The 17,039-nt window shown below is 38.6% G+C and overlaps 1 long non-coding RNA gene across 13 annotated transcripts; it reads right to left on the bottom strand.

Annotated features, from left to right (window-relative positions):
* Positions 1-1,214: 1,214 nt before the first annotated feature.
* On the bottom strand, positions 1,215-8,602 carry LOC144045080 (uncharacterized). 13 transcript variants are annotated; one of them, XR_013291427.1, is made up of 11 exons: positions 8,178-8,602; positions 7,763-7,804; positions 7,271-7,322; positions 6,989-7,147; positions 6,808-6,879; positions 6,660-6,740; positions 6,481-6,561; positions 6,261-6,328; positions 6,094-6,178; positions 4,598-4,648; positions 1,215-3,528 (listed from the first exon to the last, which is right to left on the bottom strand). It is a non-coding gene; the product is annotated as an uncharacterized LOC144045080 (long non-coding RNA). The 13 variants fall into 13 exon arrangements; XR_013291433.1 differs by lacking the exon at positions 8,178-8,602 and adding an exon at positions 5,580-5,721 and having other exon boundaries at positions 6,094-6,181; positions 7,267-7,322; positions 7,763-8,166; XR_013291432.1 differs by lacking the exon at positions 8,178-8,602 and adding an exon at positions 5,580-5,721 and having other exon boundaries at positions 7,267-7,322; positions 7,763-8,166.
* Positions 8,603-17,039: the final 8,437 nt, after the last annotated feature.

The raw sequence follows: 17,039 nt of genomic DNA, 5'->3' as shown, positions 1-17,039 counted from the left end.
GAGTTCTAGTTATTTTATGGTTATTTTTTGCTACTTCACAGACATTAAACACAAACAGATGACAGAGAAAATTGCAAGCACAAATACTGAGCCCAAAAACGAGTGATAAGAATTTAATAGGAAATAGAAAAAAAAAAGTTTATTTGAGCCACATGTATATTGGCTTATCTAGTTATTATGACATCATAGTGTGTGCGCTTACCATCAAAAAAGGGCATATTTATTTCCCATTTGTATATTGAAGCATAATTTAAAAAAAAAAAAGTTTCCAAATGATTGTAAATGGGGACTAGTATGCGTCAGTAACAGCCATCTCGCCATGCAGCCTCCTTGTAAGTAGCGGGCTTCCCAGCCTCATGACAAGCTTCACTGCTAACAATTACAATTGGCACCACAGCCTAATTAAGACCGCACATCCCCCACTAACAGCTTTATGGGCGAACGAAGTGTCACTGAGGAATGGCTCGGCCTCTAATGATGCTTAACAGGCTACATGTTTTACAGCTGCATATACAGATTTCAAAAATGTAATATGAATCACCATTTTTTTTTTAAAGATATTATATTAGGAAGAGGAGGAGCTTTACCTAGACAGGAAGTGATTTTACAGGGCAGGGGCACCCACAAGTAATTACCTGGAACACGGCTGGAGCTGTGCAAGAAACCATTACTTGGATTACACCAGCGTAGAGCCTCATAAACGCTCTTAGAGGAGACTGCACCTGAAGTCTGTCTGCAGCCGCTACCTCAGTGGGCAACAATGTTGGGCGGATTTTGCCACCGTGGACGTAACTGAGTACAAATACTTTGGTACTGCATTGAAGTAAATTCTTTGCGCATATACTTAAGTATTTATTTGGCAGAGCTTTCCTTTGAAAGTAAATGTCAGACTGCTGAAGCAGTATCTGTGTCAGAGTCTCGGAGCATTTTTACGATTATGAGTAATGTACAGACATACCAGATAAAAACACATGCAAGTGAAATGGTTTTTTTTCTTTTCAGTTGTTTTCTGTAGCCAATTTAGAATTTGTTTTCTATTGAGTCCAAGTAAGACAATAAAAGGATTGATAATTAATTACATAAATTGATAATTGACAGTAGTACCGGTAATTATTTTTTTCTTTTGTATTTCAGTCAGTCCTATTTTTTTTTTTAACCTTAAATTAAGGAGAAAATCAGTCGTTGTACTCCACCCCCAACACCCCCACCCAACCCAAACATATCCCCGTCTTGTGTCTGTACTTCTACTTAAGTAGAAGGTCTGAGTAATTCTACCACATGTAAGCTTTTGGGCTATAGGAAGTTTCATCACCATAAGTGACTAAAGATGAGTAATACTTTTGTGGCGAGTTAAAATGTTACTTAAAATAAATATTTAAATTTTTTTGTCTTGACATAACAAAACACTTGTTTTCCATGCACCCCCAAAGCCCCAGCAGCAGTATATTTGCCACCAGTCACTGCCCCGGAGGCTAATCGCTTCAAATAAATCCAATAACAAAACGCAGACGCTAGCATTTAATTACAGCAATTTGGGACGATTATTTTTTTTGTCTGCCAACGGGCATATAGTACCATCTTTATTGACAAGCATGCTCGGCTAATTGCAGCCTGTGTGCGATGATGTAATTTAACTGTATTTAACCACGTTAGCGGAATGGCGGCAATACCAGGAAAGAAGCATGTGTATGTAATTGGATCATCTCATGAGCTGATGAGGAGAAACAAGACGATCAGCATTATTAATCACATGGTTTCATGTGGAAAAGTTTGAATGAATTTGGTGTTTGTGTTTTTGACTGATGCTATGTTTTTTTAACCACAATAGATATAAAAAATCAATATGTTTTGCAGCGAGAGATTTGACCCGAAATACTTGAGACAGTTACGTCCAGTATAAAACAAAATTAATACATTTTTGACCAAATTTCAAAGGGAAACAAAACAACTGAGTGTATCTTTTTTTGTTACTTATGTTATAGTCTACACGTTTTATATTACTGTCAATAATTAACCAATGAATGAAATGCAAATAAATGTCAAATAAAACACACACAAAATCTGAAATGAAAAAACAGGTAAATAAACAATAAATCACATCAAATTATTCTTGAATGAGATATCATTTTACAATATAAAATATAGAACAAATAAAATACAAATATAAAATACACAAAAAAAACAAGATTTATCATATAAATCATTAAATAAATAAAAAAAATATTAAACATGATTATTATTACATATGACGTTTTAAAAAATTAATAATCAAATAAATGGAAAATATTTGCTTATTTGTAATCAATATTGTTGTTACTAATATTATTATAAGTAGTAGTGAAATTAGTAGAAACCAAAAAGCAACATACTACCGCTCCACTATTGCTACTTTCACTAGTTGCAACAGAACCAATTGAAAATGACTGAGAGGTTCCACAGAAGAGGAGGATGTTGATGATGATGATGATGAAGATGCCTCAGAGGTCCAGAAGAGCAGCAGAGAGGCCACGAAGGAGGAAGTGTGGGTGAGCCGCGAGGAGACCAGGACATGTGGTCAGGGTCAAGGTTCATCTCACCCCCATTATGTGCCCCACACCCATCCCGCTCCATTGCACGCAGGAAGTCCCCCCCCCCCCCCCACACACACACACGATCATATCAGTGTAACATTCCATGTTGCTCTTCCAGGCTTGAGCCAGTAAGAGTCCCCTTGCAGTCCAGTGATGACCTGCAGCCCATAAACTGCAGCCCACCCACCCAGAGAGGGAGAGGAGGGGGTCGGTGGTGGTGGTGGGGGATTCGACCGGGTGTGCTGGAGAAGCCTCTTCTCCTTACAGAGTGCACAACATCCTAATAAAAGTGAGCCCACGTTCAAATCCGTAGTGTGATCCTGTGTGCCAAATACAACAAATCAACAGCAGGAGTGCTCTATTACCCGTAGAGGTATAGTAAAGCTGTCAGGCTTTTCAGTGTATCATCTCCCCATCATATTATTGCACAATTGCGTCTGTGTTCAATCATTCATGGAAAAAAAAGGACAAGTCTGGGTAAGCACGTATTTAATAATTTACTGTATAAATACAAAATAATTTAAGAATAGAATATTAATAGGGCCTGACCAATAAATTGACAGATACTTTTGGTATCTTGTAATCTGCATAAAAAATATACTCATATACTGTATACCGTATGTTCACGACCATAAGGCGCACCGTATTATAAGGTGCAGTCACAGTTACCGGTGCTATTTCTGTGTTTAACACACCCATAAGGCGCACCGCACTATTGGCCGCATGCACGGTTAATCATACTCTAGCTCAAAACATATGGTAGCAAGCTATTTTGCACAAAAAACATATGCTAGTGCTAGCGCATATTTAAAAAAAGGCAGCGAATGGAACAAAACTGAGTTCGGTTGAAATAACAATGTAAACAGTGAGTTCAGTTGTACTTGAAGTATATAACAATGTACTCACGTTGCTTTTGATCAATCCTAATCCACAAATCAGTCATAGTCCTCGTGATTTTCTGTATCAGAAACAAACAAGTTCTCCGTCAAACACGCAGTCTCATTGTCAGAGTCAGTCTCGTTGTTGTGTCCTCAGAAATGATGTCGGCTTTTGCGTTCGCCCAAGCATTCACAATCCACTGCCAAATTGTGCCATAACTTGCACGGTGCTGCCCAGAGAAAAATTTTATTGCTCAAAGCTTGTTCGTCTATGTCTCGTGGGACAAATTTGAGAATCTCACCGCAGTCGTTCTCATTTGTTTCTCCTAAAATTCACTAAAAGAAATAAGGGAGACATTGCAATTATAGAGGAGAGTCAAATGTGAGACTTACTGGAGATACCTTGGAGATCTTAAAGGAGAAAATGAGCAATACTGAAATACTATTGAGCAAAATTTTAGAACAAAATGTTATTGCTCAAAGCTTATATTTAAAATCATTTTTCCTTGAATTATAGTTTAAGTAAGTTGTTTTTTTTCCCAAGTATTTTTGTCATTTTATATTGTTAATGAAAATGCTTTTTTCAATTTTAGTTTTACTTAACTAAAACAACTTAGGTAAGGACATATAGTCATTTGGCTTTATAATTCTATAGATAATGACAGACAAAGGAATTTCCCTTTTGGGATGAATAAAGTGTTCTGGATCCAACTTATCGTAATATTCTTTAGTGAATTCAACAAAGCACTGAACAAAAATAACTTGAAAAAGTCACATTTTATATACAATTACTGTAACTAAAATTATCATTATACAAACAACAACAATAACCAGTTCATCAAAAAATTAAAATGTAACCTTTATTCACTCACCCTCATGCATATGAAGTGTTAGGAGAGGTTTCTGTATCATCCGAAAACCTAGGAGAGCTGACGGTAGTTGTGTGGAAGATCCAAAAACCTCTCCGAACACTACAACTACATGAGGGTGAAGGGATAAAAGTTTCATTTGTGGCTAATTATGCTTTTAACTACAAAGTGAAACAGATACTGTATCTGCCTCCTAACATTAATAAGTCTATTTTAAAGTTTTTTTTTTTACATGAACAACAAATGCGGCATTTGTTAATGAAAGCTTTCTTAATCTTACTTTTTTCAACTGGTGTCCATCCTTCTATTATGCCACAGCGCATGATGCAAGCTGTAAAAATAAAAGAAAGTACAAATAAAAAAATTGCATGATTTGTAACAGCAGTTACTAGGAGCATATTAAGAGCTCTTTAATTCCTGTTATCACAAAATTCACATTGTAATATGATATATATATATATATATATATATATATATATATATATATATATATATATATATATATATATATATAATTAGTTTCATAAATACAAAATGTGTCTTTTAATAAATAAAGGCATGTATATATATTAGGGATGGGCCAAAACCGAAAAACAGAAAATTAGAAATGCTTGGCCGAAAACCGAAACGCTGAATAAAAATTATGGCAATTTTTTTATTATCATTGCATTTATTATAATTAATTCAATTTATATTATTATTATAAAATGTTTAGGCCTATTTAGCACAGGCATTTTAACAAAGCACAATATAAATTTAAATGCGTCCACACCACAGACATCAGAGACATGTTGGCGAATGGTATTATTAAACACCAAACGCGGGGTGAGCAACTGAGCATTTTCTGGCGGTGCAATTGCACTTTATAGTCGATGTACAGTACTTCGTTTCGGCAGGCACGGATGCATGTGGTGCCGTGCGGAGCCGTGCGGATGACGCATTTGTAGCCTATTTGGAGCGGGACGCGGCGCACTTAAAATCGGCACATTCAAATATTCACCGTTTAAAAATAAATAAATTTCTTGGCACCAGCCAATCGTCTTTGGGAACAGACTCCAAAGTCACACATGGTGTCCTGTACACTGTAGTCAACTGGAGATAGTGGTAAGTGTTTACTTGTTTAAAACTGTTGATAGCAATAGTGCTAACATTAGCTAAAGTATTTAACATGGCCACCAGAATGCAAGTGAAAAAGTGGAAGCGGTCGAGGGGTTCTCATCAAAGAAAAAAAGGAAGGCGCTGCAGGAGAAAGAGTGGCTCACCTTTAGTGCAGTACTCTGCAGTGCTCTCTTTTTAGACATAGTTTACAAGCGACCCTCTCCTTCTCCGGTGTGCACAATGAAGCTGCCGGTACTTACACACGCCAACGAGCAGCAAGGCAGACACTCACTCCCGTGTTTGGTGCTTAATTCAAACAGACATTAGCTTGCAGCAGGGTTTTTTTGTTGTTGTTTTTTGCTTGCATCTTCTTTCGGACATATTTTTTTCGGCTTAAATCTTATTTCGGCCGAATGCCGAAAATGCACTGTTTTGCGATTTTCGTCGCCTTGTTTAGTTTTAACTGTATTAGCAATTGAATCATATTGTATATTTTAACTGGCCAAAATAACTATATTAGTTCCAGAAATCCAAAATGTGTCTTTTATTAAAGGCATGTAAAAGTGCAACATTACAATTGCTTTGATTTTTATTGAACATATGGCCCAAGTGAATCATAGTGTAGTGTGTACATTCCTCAGTGATGTCATGAAAAAAAAAAAAAAAAATCAGGCTTACTGTTATCTTCCTCTTCTCGGTGGTGTGTGTTTCAGGTGCTCCCCAGCATGTTTGCAACCTTTCCGTTTACCTTTCGAATTGAACACTGCTGATCAGAAAACAAAAACAATGTTGGAATATTTCTGATGATTGGATCTTTAAATAACAGTGACATGAGGAAAACTTACCAACTACGGACATTTCCCTTTCCTCGTCTTCGACCCCAAGCTCCACTAAAAAGTTTAACTGTCATTGCCTGAAACAAGCAGAAGACCCTAATAAACATTTTTGGGGGAGGTGCATTTTGATTACTGTGTTCTTTGATTATCATAGTTAGCAGTTATTATTATTTTTAATTTTTAGAGAGAGCTCAGTATTGTTTATTCGGTAATCGTTATTATTACTCACAAGTTATATTAACTATGGGTCTGGGTGCACTGTTGTTGAGCTGTAACTGTGTTTGTGGTTTTGGAAAAGGGAGTTGTGCACCTAAACAATATCAACAACACAGTATGTAAGTTTCAAACATACTGTAAAAGACAGCAATACAGCCTTATCAAAATTAGGTAGTGTTCAGAATCATTTACCTGTTCTGCTCTCCTCCTCATATTGGATTTTGTGGCCAGAACATTTTGGGGAAGAAAAAAAAAACATTCACAGCTTGAAACCTGAGCACAATTGACATTCTATTAATGTTATGTTATATTATGAACTTTGAAAACATACCAACGTTACCTTAAAATGTTCCTCTTTGCCACATTTGTCTTTATGGGTAAGACCTGCGCATCTTCTTCCTCCCCATTAAGCCTGTGCAAAGTTACATCCCTGTCACTAGTTTAAACACTTGGATGTGGTGGAAGTTAGTTTACCTCAGCTCTCTTTGGATTCTTCTAATAATTTGTGGGTGTTTGTTCACCTGACTGTTTCCTTTTCATGGAGTTGACATCAAGGTCAGGACAAGGTACATTATGCCTTCCAAGTTTGGATAAGTAGTGAATTCATAATTAGCCATCTTGATTTGAAGACGCTGCGACCATCCGTACGCCATTTGGCTCATCAAAACAGTACCAACAACCTGTACATGAACGGAAAATATATTAAAGCAACAAAGTACATCTACATATTTGTTATATTACAGTGTGAAACTAATGCAATGTTCACCATTAGCTCAATAATTAGTATAAAGGTTCTTACTTGCCTCAGCAACTGAAAAACCTGCTGTATGACAGATGACCTCTCTGTTTAGTTTCCTGATGATGTGAGTTACAGTGAGAAGAAAAACAAGTTACAGATCAACTTTATTAATACATTTCTACACTATTACACTTAATTTATTATAAATACTAAACATAACAACATGTAACATATTCTACCATTATTAGTCAATGTTCTGTCTTCAACAATTATGATAGCATGTTAAAAATAACTTAAATAAGCTCTATTCATGTACTTAAGCACTCATGTCCCGTTTCAGTGCAGTTGGTTCGCTTACTAGCATATATTAGCAACACAGCACACCTTGCTTTCATTGCTAACAGATGATTAGCAACTTAGCTTCAACGTTTTGGATGATTCGGAATAATTTCTTCAGACAAACCACTTCTAAAGACCTTGTATGCTAAGCTACAGGAGTGAAAAATGACAGAGTGATACACATTCTGTTTGTTTGATTTTAATGCACTTTACCAACCTGAAACACTGCCACTTTTGGATTCCCGCTCACAGCCACAGACTAAAAAACAGTACACGGCTGTTGGCAAGTCGAGATTCTTCTTCTAGTTAGAAACATGGCGCGCCTCCTAGTGGCGTAACTGTGAAACTGCGATCCAACTTAGATATTATTCATTCATTTGCGATTTGTTTTATTAAATTGAAGCGAAATGCTGGTCAGATGGAAAAAGATTGTCTCGACAGCACCTAACTAAATATAATGGCATTAAAAGAATAACTACTGAAGAAAATTCTAGATAACCGCAAACAGCAATGTCTTTGTCAAATAGACAAGACCAAAATGTATATAAAGCTATAAAATATCAAATGTAAAACGAAAGGGAAATAACATACATACTCTTGAATCACTACAAAAACCGGTGACTGCTGTTTACCTTTGAAGAACTTCTCACCGGCACGTGGCATGCACATACTTTGCACATTTAAGCTGTGTTCGCCAGCCTCCCGGAAGGATAGCAAGCTCTGCATTAATTTGCCGAACTTTATTTTTCACAGAGATGTGCGCATTTGAGTCACAGAGATAAGGAAGGAAAGGTGATGTGAGGGGAAAAAAACAATCTGGTGTCTTTAGTATGTGGTGTGATCTGTTTAGCTACACTTTGTAGACTTGCACTACTTCAAAGTGACTTTTGCGATGTCTGTTGCTGTAAGTGCACGTTGTTCAATAAAGCATTTAAAAAAGAAAGAAAAAAAGCTAACAATACACTACTGTATGTAGTACTGTAGCCTGGACACCCCTTTGCATTTGGTATGTTCCATCTCCTTCCCTCCCTGCGCGAGCAGACCGCTCTGTTTAGGAGTGAGCTGTCAATCAAACAATTAACTTGTAAGTGGCTCGTTAAGCTCTGAAACAAGCTAAAAAGAAAAACAGAGGACACATGCTCACCGAACATGCATGTTTTAGCGCCATGGCATAAATTTGAATACAACAAAGCAAACACGTGGGGGGTGGGGCAGAGGGAGAGGAGGAGCTGGATAACTCTCCACCAAGTTAACTCTTCCAGGGTTCGAGGTGGCGGAGTGGTACTGTCCCTTGCCTACGTTACAGGTTGGCGTAGGTTCGCTTCCCTGCCTGGGAATTGACTCTGCCGTGCTCATAAAAAAAAAAAACATGAAACGAAACAACATAAAGTAATCTCTAATAAAATATGAAAATATATATGAAAAAACACAACAAAAAAAATTGTGTTTGTGCTCGTTTTTGTTTTGTTTGCGATTACTTTTAGTTTTCTGTTTCATATTTTGTGTTTGTTTTTGTTTGTGTTTGCGATTACTTTTAGTTTTCTGTTTCATATTTTGTGTTTGTGTTTTTTTCATTTGTTTGCGATTATGTTTTGTTGTTTGGTTTCGAATTTTGTGTTTTTTTAATTTGCGTCCGCGATTACATTTTTGTGTGTTTGTGCTTTTTTATTTGTGTTTGCGATTACGTTTTTGTGTTTGCGATTACCTTTATGTTTTTGTGATTTTAAAAAAAAAATTATGTGGTTTTTTTTTGTGTTTTTTATTTAGTTTGTATTTTTTGGTTTGCAGTCGTGTTCACTGTGTTTTGCACTTCAGGCCACCGTACACCTTACTATTAGGCGCACCGTTGATTTTTGAGAAAATTTAAGACTTTAAAGTGTGCCTTATAGTCGTAAAAATACGGTACATCTGAATGTAAAGATTGGAGAGTTTTGTCCACTTTTTTTTTTTTTAAGTTCAATGCACATTGTGCTGCTCCTTCTAGCGTATGCGCCTTGGCCTTTTGGTGGCAGCGTAATACAGACATAGTGACACACATGAAGAAGAATTTCACAACTGACTCAGTAAGCTGACGGAATGTTAGTTATTCTTGCAACCACATGCCTGTGGGTATTGTTATATTTTCTGTCTCCATGTGTGTTGTGTTTAAGTATTTGTTGTCTTAACAGCGCAACACCGATGTTAGTTAGCATTACGCTAAATAGCCTTTTTTGTTTGTTGTTGTTTTAAATACAAAATGTGTAGTTTTTCATTATTTCTTAAGGATCCCTATTAGTCTCTACCAGTGCAGAGATTATTCTCCCTGGGGTCCATTTGCAATTGATATAAAACCTCAACAATGACAATTAGCAGCTACATTAAATAACTATTCTCTTTGTTTTATATTTAGTTTGACAGTAAACTTCAACTGAGAGTGCTTGAAGTCTCTTTTTTTGCCGAATTGGTCACTATCTGCCAAAGTGCACAATTTGATATTGTGAAATGCAGCCTGTTGTGTCTGGATAACGTCACCACACTTGAAATTGTTCTGAAGCTTTGGCTGGCCATAAAACTCGAATTTGACAAAACCTGCAACGTGATCACAGCGGAGTGTTGCTTTGTGATGCATGTTAGCGGCTCGGATGTTTGTTCCTCCTTGGCAAGCTCATGCAAATATGCCGTCGGATGAAGGAGGAAGTGATCAACTGCTTTGCACTCCGTGACTTTGCTCGCACGCCAATCACGGCTCATGATGCATTTATATGCCTATTATTTGGACTGGCTTTAGTTTTTGTTGGCTCTTTCCTGTAAGTGATTTATTCATGTTTTTTCCAAAATTTATTGAGCAAAGGCACATATTTTGCATTAGAAGAGCATCTTACGAGAGAACACCCAAATAAAATGCCATTAAAAGTGTATACTGTAATTATGAAATAATAATGCTCTTGTCTCATTTTACTCACAAATGTCTGTGTGAAATCTGAGCCTGTTTTATTAACACTTGCTATAGAAAAAACACTGTAGGTAATTAATCCCACTCCAATAAATGTTTCAATTTGTCTATATTAACTCTTTGACTGCCAGACGTTTTCAGAAACGGGATGTTGCCAGTGCCAGCCGATTTAAGCATTTTGACTGATCTTTCAAGGTCCACAGAAAATGTTGTGTTTGGACTATGGAAACACACATACTACCAAATGAAAGATTGAACTCTCATCTTTCAGTTTGTTTCTACCTTATTCCGTTCTTCAGTAATCAACAATAGAAAATGGTTAGTTTCACCGAAATGCTCTGTTTTGAAACAAAAAGCGGAGAAAAAGAGCTTTTTGTGAAACGATGTTATTTCATGCACTGTGAATTGTACACTTCTTTTTGTCCATGAATGATGCCACAAACACCTAAATAGTGCTTTACTTCTGTAAAACGCTATCACCAACAATGAAAAAGTGTTTTTTGGTTGCAAAATACGTTTATTTCCATTCAACAATGTAACAATTTGACAAAACAATTTCGCAAACTATTTACAAATGTGTGCAACTGCGGTACTATTTACAATTATGTGGATGTTTCAAATATAGTTTTTCTTTTTGTAACGCTCCCATGCATGCAAGGAGACGCAGCAGGATTTGCACAACAGATTAGTTTCACTTGCGATGGCTCCTTTCGCGTGCAGACGTTACACTTTCTTGACGGCCTTTTTTTCCGGGGAATAGCAAGTAGCAGACTGTACCCACTACTCCGATGAATATGCATTGGACTCGGGGGACTCTTCGTCGTCCGATTGAACGTCCGCCTGAGCGTCCGCCTGAGCGTCCGCCTGAGCGTCCGCCTGAGCGTCCGCCTGAGCGTCCGCCTGAGCGTCCGCCTGAGCGTCCGCCTGAGCGTCCGCCTGAGCGTCCGCCTGAGCATGCTCGGTTGTCCTCCGCGTTTTCCGGTGTTAGCATCGCTATCCGGTGAACCTTTATGACGTCGTCATAGCCGCCGCGTCAACGCTTGCAACTTCAGCGACAACCTCGGAGTCACCATCATCATCATCGTCATCAATGTGCTCTTTAGCGTTGGTCGATGCCTTTCGTCTTTGAAAAAAATTCCCAAGTGTGAGCTGCTTGCAACCGGTCGCCATTGTTCGCTTCTTCAGCCATCTCGCTCCGCCTCACGTCTTCTCCTGCCGCGTCAATGCTTCCAACCTCGGAGTCACCATCATCATCATCGATGATGATCATCGTCGTCATCAATGTGCTCTTTAGCGTTGGTCGATGCTTTTCGTCTTTGAAAAAAACTGCTCGAGCGTGAGCTGCTTGCAACCGGTCGCCATGTTCTCTTCCCTTCCCCAGCCATTGTCCCCTCTAGCTCCGCCTCACGTCTTCTACTGACGCCTACCCAATCTTGTCAAAAGAGAGTCATTGCTGCCATCTAAGGGCCAGAAATAGTCATTAGGCTAACTAGATCTGCTTGAAACTTTCACCACAGCTGGCCAAGGCTTTCCTCCACCCGTTTCAAAAAAAATAATAATTGGATGACGTCTTTTAACGTCATTGGCGGCCCTCCGTAGGTTTTTACTTGACGTCTTTTAACGTCCATGACAGTCAAAGAGTTAATAGTTTACACTAAGTGTGTTTCCATCCACCTATTTTCATTAAAATTTTCAAGAATTGCGAAAAATAAACTGAATGGAAACGCTAGAAATTCAAAAAAAGCCCCAAAATGCGCAAAAACGTTTTTACGTTTGGAGGGGGTGGTTTTTGAATCATATCGAAAAAAGGAAAATGCGCATTTTGGCGATGGAAACAGGTTTTGCGAATAAGCGACTACAAGACCGGATATACGTCACATTTTGACTGATACCACGTCACACGCACGGTTGTAGTCACAATAAATGGCGGATAAAAAAGTAAGATATTGTTGGAAAGATGTAGAAAAACTATACTTTTTATAATTAATCAAAGAAAAAAATATGAATGCAATTTTAGATGGCTTAATTAATATCAGCTCTCAATGTAACGACACACTTCACTTACAAGCGGGAGGGAAGCCAACAAGACAAACTACTTCCGCTCAGTTTGTCAAAACCAACATTCCCACCTGGAACTCCCCATTGTCCCAAAGTTCTGTCACTACAACGTCATCTCGCGGCGCATATCCGGAAAAGATGAGCGGATGGAAACGGGCATAAGTCGCATATCCAGTTTGCGCATTTTCACAAAATTCGCATAAACATTTCGAAACATTTGGATGGAAACCTGAATACTGTAAATACTCCACATATTACGATACCAAATCACTTTAGGATCATTTCAACTCATCTTGCAACATCATCGTAAAAAAAAAAAAAAAAGACTTACAAAGGATTTGATTTCGAGGGGAAAAAGCTAAGCTAAAAAGATACACTTGTGGTGAATACACTGTAACTTAGGCATAAAGATCTTAGAACAGTTTAGATGTAGTCGATTGCTTCAACGTACGTATTAAATGAATAATAATTTTCAAGCCAACTAAATGTCTTATTTTCAGATTACACACCACTGAATCACCACTTTACACAATCAACAAATGTTCCCTTAGCAAAGAAAAATGTTTCTAAATGGCCTCCTTTCAGACAAACTGTTTTTTTTTGTGGTTGCACTTTGCTATAACAGAGCTCGTCTTATCCGCGAGGATGTGTTTGGTACGGGAAGATGCCTGGCGGGTTGTTGTCGATGAAATAACAGTGTGACGACTGTTCCGAACTCCGACCCAGATGCAATTAATGACTGGGGGTCTGGTCATGAACTTGTGGCCTGCTCCCATAATGAATGTGCTGGTGGCCCATTTGGTGTGAAGGGCAACTTGTTAGGTTTGCCACTCTTTTCGCTTCTCCATAGGGCCTTCTTTTAGCTTATCAGTGCGTCCGCAGATGTTTGCGAAGGCCAGATGTGTCGGGCACCTGTAGCGAGCCGTCAATAGTGAGGAGAAGGTCGACGGGACAGTAGGGCCTGTCCGCGCAGATGGGTCACACAGGCTGGCCATTGTACATACACACACACCTGGAATGGAAGTGGTACATGTTAAGGCAGCAGCTGTCTGTCTCGCTCTAACTGACCCATGTGTGCGTTTGGTTTTATCGCGGCTGGGGTTGGACCGCTGGCATCGTGCTGTCTGTCCACTTGCCTTCCCAAAAAGGCATCGATGAAATATTTTTGGTGCAATGAAATGTTGTCATTTTCCATATGAATGAGAAGCAAGTGGTAGCAGGTAGCAAATACAGCGCCTTGCAAAAGTATTCATCCCCCTTGAATTTGTCAACATTTTGGCACGGCACGACCACACACATAATATATTTTATTAAAATTGTATGTGAAAGTTAAACACAAAGTAACACACAATCACAAAGTGAAACAAAGTGGATATCTTATTTCAAACTTGTTTTACAACAAAAAAAAGTGTGGGCATAACTTATTCAACCCCCTTTTCCTTCAGTGTAGCCACTTGTCTCCAGAGGTTGCCTGGTGATGTCTTAATTGATCACCTGTTACCCGCATGACAAAATGCAATGTGTAATGAGTGTAATCAAGTCTCAGTATAAATACAGCTGTTCGGTGATGGTGTGACAGAAAACAGCAATATGAAGACTAAAGAACACACCAGGCTGGTCCGGGACAAATTTGTGGACAGATTTAAAGCAGGAGAAGGACACAAAAAGATTTCAAAAGCTTTGAACATCACAGAGTACTATTCAATCAATCATCCATAAATCTACAAGACAAGGCCGTTCCTCCAAAGTTTCTGACGGAAGAAGGAGGGCACTCATCACAGAAGTACCCAAGAGGCCTTTGATCACTCTAAATGAACTGCAAAGATCCACAGCAGAGGTCAGGAAATATGTCCATTAGAACAACCATCAGCCGAGTACTGCACAAATCTGTCCCGTATGGAAGGGTGGCAAGAAGAAAGCCATTTCTAAAAGCCAGCCACAAGAAGTCTCGTCTGCAGTTTGCCAGGAGCCATTGTAACAATCTGCAGTGTGGCAATGTGTACATATAGGAGACACTGATGATGAGTGGAAGAAGGTCCTCTGGTCAGATGAGACAAAAATTGAGCATTTTGGCCTACATGACAAACACCATATTTGGCGTAAAAACAACACTGCTCGTCATTCGCAACGCACCATCCCCACTGTCAAACATGGTGGTTGGAGCATCATGCTCTGGGGCTGCTTCTCTTCTGCAGGGACAGGGAAGATGGTGCGAGTAGAAGGGAAGATATATGGTGGCAAATACAAGTCAATTTTGGAAGAGAACCTGCGTTCACAAATGACTCTCCATCTAACCTAGCTGAGCTGGAGCTGTTTTGCAAGGAAAAATGGGCAAAAATTTCTGTTCTTAAAGTGCAAAACTGACATACCCCAAAAGACTTGAAGCTGTAATTGCAGAAAAGGGGAGTTTGACAAAGTATTAATTCAGGGGGGATGAATACTTTTGCACATCCTACTTTTCAGTTTCTTGGTTGTAAAACATGTTTGAAATAAGATAAAGACTTTGTTTCACTCCACAATTGTGTCCTACTTTGTGTTCAACTTTCACATAAAATGTCAATGAAATATATCTGTTTGTTGTCGTACCGTGCCAAAACGTTAAAAAACTCAAGGGGGGCAAATACTTTTGCAAGGCGCTGTATAATTTCCCAATATGTCTTGATGAAAAAGATTTAGGCTTAGAGTTAAGGGTTTGGGGTGAGTTTATTTTTGTTTTTATCTTCAAGGATAGAGTTGTTTGGGTCTAGGTCCAGGGATAAGGGTTAGAGAAAGTCGTTAGTGCCTCGGGTCAGACAGTTATCCAGGGACTGCATTTTAGATTTTGGGGTTAAGATTTAGGGGTTATGGGTTGGGTTGGCCGCAGCTGTTGAAAATGTCTTCAACGATGTCTCGATTTAGGGTTATGGTTTAGCTACTAGGTGTCTGTTAGCCACACAATTGTCCAAATGTTTAGGGTTTGGGTCTCCAGTTAGACTCTAGGAGGTTATATTGAGACATACAATATTCCAAAATGCCTTTCTAAAATGAAGAATTATGATATAAGGCCATCTCCAATCTAGGATGGAAAAGTCCGATGTCCCCAGATCGTATATTTTGGAAGTGTGAAAAAAGAAAACCTAAAATAAAATGACACTCAAAATGTGATACATCATCGAATCTTGGATGTTTTTCTTTTTCTATAACTTTTTTTTTGTAACAGTCATTCTATATAGACTCAGCAGTATTAGTTTTGTCTCCTTTGAGCGTCCACTGAATACTAACACATTTCTAAACAAATGCCATTAAGTTGTCCATCGGTGATTCAGGACTCAACCCAAATCCAAGTCAACAATCTTCAAGTTAAACCTTTTCCATAAATTCTTACAATCATAAATCCCCCCATTTTCAAATCCTCAGTGCTATTTCCTCCACCAGCTATGTGTCCATAATGAAGGTCCACAAGGTAAACAGCCCATAATGGAATTCCTCACCCGAAACCTGACAACAAATAAATCAGCCAAGATACGTGTGAGGGCTGATTGTTGCGCTGGCAGCCGGGACAGAGATATAGACGAGATCTGATTAGAGGTCGCCTCACACCATAATTTAACATATAATTCTTTGGCCATTGTTGCGATGGCTAGTTGATCCCGAAAACACGCAGCCGTGAGGGCAGTAGTTTGGAAAATGCAGATGTCAAATCGCCCCCCGGCCCATCCTCGCCTCCACTCTTCATCTCTCCTCTTTTGATTTATTCATTTTCTGTGTGCTGGCCAGCCAGGCCGGACAATGGCGCCTTTCATAATCCAGGCTGTGTTCCCACTAGCTGTAGCCTGGCCCGCAGTCCCCGGACCCCCTCATTCATTGCACCCGTTTGATCGGACCAAGTCATGAGGACAAGCTCGAATGCAATCATGGCAGTGGAGTGGATCCTTTCCACATTCTGTTTGTTTGTTTGTTTTGGTTGCATGAGGTACAATTGACCAGACTCACCAGTTTACTGATACAAGATACGAAACAATTCTTCAAAAAAGAGTCTTCAAGCTGTTTACTGCCACTTCCTATTGATATTTATTGTCAATGTAAACAAAGAGAATTACATGTTGTGTATTTAAAACAACCACAAAGATTGCTACGTTTAATGCTAACCAACAAACGATATAAAACGCAAAATGAATAGCATCGGTGTCGCTGTGAATAACACTTTCAGGAACTTTGAAAGGGGAGACTTAACAGATTAATGGCATTTCTATTTATTTCAACCACCACAATTGATAGCACTGTGTACAAAAACATGAAACGTAAAAATAATAATAATAATAATTACTTTGCTTTGGGACAAGCTGAAATCCTGAGCGCAATCTCAATAGAGGAAACATTTATGTTGTACTGTTTGAATTACTTTTTGTACAAATCCCAATCAATTATGCAAGTGGTAATTACCGCTTTGGGACATGTTGAAAATGATTATGTCCCTCGGTATTATCCACGGGAAAGATGAAAATAGTCAGCAAAGTGATTTGAA

Source organism: Vanacampus margaritifer, chromosome 2 (genome assembly GCF_051991255.1).
Source record: "Vanacampus margaritifer isolate UIUO_Vmar chromosome 2, RoL_Vmar_1.0, whole genome shotgun sequence".
In the NCBI taxonomy this organism is placed as follows: domain Eukaryota; kingdom Metazoa; phylum Chordata; class Actinopteri; order Syngnathiformes; family Syngnathidae; genus Vanacampus; species Vanacampus margaritifer.
This window is presented reverse-complemented; position numbering and strand designations above follow the sequence as displayed.